At 35.9% G+C, this 2,045-nt stretch overlaps 1 non-coding gene across 1 annotated transcript; it reads right to left on the bottom strand.

Moving 5' to 3' along the window:
* Positions 1–1,325: 1,325 nt before the first annotated feature.
* On the bottom strand, positions 1,326–1,433 carry LOC130953147 (small nucleolar RNA R71). Its single transcript, XR_009075320.1, has one exon. It is a non-coding gene; the product is annotated as a small nucleolar RNA R71 (small nucleolar RNA).
* Positions 1,434–2,045: the final 612 nt, after the last annotated feature.

The following is a 2,045-nucleotide window of genomic DNA, read 5'->3' as shown; positions in this document are numbered from 1 at the left end:
GCATTTTGGGCGTTAAACGCCAGAATGTATACCATTCTGGGCGTTTAACGCCAGGATGGTGCTAGGGGGAAGATTTTGTTTTCAAATCAATTTTTTTTCAAATTTTCAAAGTTTTTCAAAACCAAATCTTTTTCAAATCATATCATTTCAATCAAATGTTTTCAAAATCAATTTCTTTCCTTTTTCAAAGATACTTACTATCAATTAATGATTTGATTCAACATTTCAAGTATGTTGCCTTTTCTGTTGAGGAAGGTTTTATGTTTGAATCATATCTTTTCTTGTTAGGCAAGTCATCAATTTCTTTTTAAATCATATCTTTTCAAATTGTTTTCAAAACAAATCTTTTTAAAATGTTTTTCAAATCATATCTTCTCAATTATATCTTTTTAAAACCATAACTTTTCAATCAAATCTTTTTAATCACATTTTTTTTTCAAAATAGTTTTCAAATCAAATCTTTTTAATTTCTAATTTCAAAATCTTTTTCAAAAATCACTTGATTTCTTTTTTACTTTTAATTTTCGAAAATTATCAATCAAATTTTCAAAATGTTTTCAAAATCTTTTAATTGAATTTTCGAAAATTCTCTTCCCTCCTTCCCACATCCTTCTATTTATGGAGTACCACTCCTTCTAAATGCACAATTCGAACCTTATCTAATTAAAGTTCGAATTCTTCTTCTCCTTCTTCTTACTATTTCTCTTTTCCTCTGACACTTCAAGGAATCTCTATACTGTGACATAGAGGATTCCACATTTTCTTTTTCTCTCCTCTTTCATATGAGCAGGAACAGAGACAAAGGCATTCTTGTTGAAGCTGACCCTGAACCCGAAAGGACCTTGAAGAGAAAGCTAAGAGAAGCTAAAGCACAACTCTCTTTAGAGGACCTGACCGAATTCTTCAAGGAAGAAGAACACATGACAGCCGAAAACAACAACAATGCCAACAATGCAAGGAAGGTGCTGGGTGACTTCACTACACCTACTCCTGATTTTTATGGAAGAAGCATCTCTATCCCTGCCATTGGAGCAAACAACTTTGAGCTTAAGCCTCAATTAGTTTCTCTAATGCAACAGAATTGCAAGTTCCATGGACTTCCAATGGAAGATCCTCATCAGTTTTTAGCTGAATTCTTGCAAATCTGTGACACAGTGAAGACTAATGGGGTTAACCCTGAGGTCTACAGACTGATGCTATTCCCTTTTGCTGTAAGAGACAGAGCTAGAATATGGTTGGATTCTCAACCTAAAGAAAGCCTGGACTCTTGGGAAAAGCTAGTCAATGCCTTCTTGGCAAAGTTCTTTCCACCACAAAGATGGAGTAAGCTTAGAGTGGAAGTCCAAACCTTCAGACAGAAGGATGGAGAATCCCTCTATGAAGCTTGGGAAAGATACAAACAATTAATCAGAAGATGTCCCTCAGACATGCTTTCTGAATGGAGCATCATAGGTATTTTCTATGATGGTCTCTCTGAACTATCCAAGATGTCTTTGGATAGCTCTGCTGGAGGATCTCTTCATCTGAAGAAGACGCCTGCAGAAGCTCAAGAATTGATTGAAACGGTTGCAAATAACCAATTCATGTACACTTCTGAAAGGAATCCTGTGAACAATGGGACTAGTCAGAAGAAAGGAGTTCTTGAGATTGACACTCTGAATGCCATATTGGCTCAGAACAAGATATTGACTCAACAAGTCAATTTGATTTCTCAAAGTCTGTCTGGAATGCAAAATGCACCAAACAGTACTAAGGATGCTTCATCTGAGGAAGAAGCTTATGATCCTGAGAACCCTTCCATGGAAGAGGTGAATTACCTAGGAGAACCCTATGGAAACACCTATAATTCTTCATGGAGAAATCACCCAAATCTCTCATGGAAGAATCAAGAAAGACCTCAACAAGGTTTCAATAACAATAATGGTGGAAGAAACAGGTTTAGCAATAGCAAGCCTTTTCCATCATTTTCTCAGCAACAGACAGAGAGTTCTAAGCAGAATACTTCTGACTTAGCAACAACGGTCTCTGATCTAATAAAGACCACT

Source organism: Arachis stenosperma, chromosome 9 (genome assembly GCF_014773155.1).
Source record: "Arachis stenosperma cultivar V10309 chromosome 9, arast.V10309.gnm1.PFL2, whole genome shotgun sequence".
NCBI lineage: Eukaryota > Viridiplantae > Streptophyta > Magnoliopsida > Fabales > Fabaceae > Arachis > Arachis stenosperma.
This window is presented reverse-complemented; position numbering and strand designations above follow the sequence as displayed.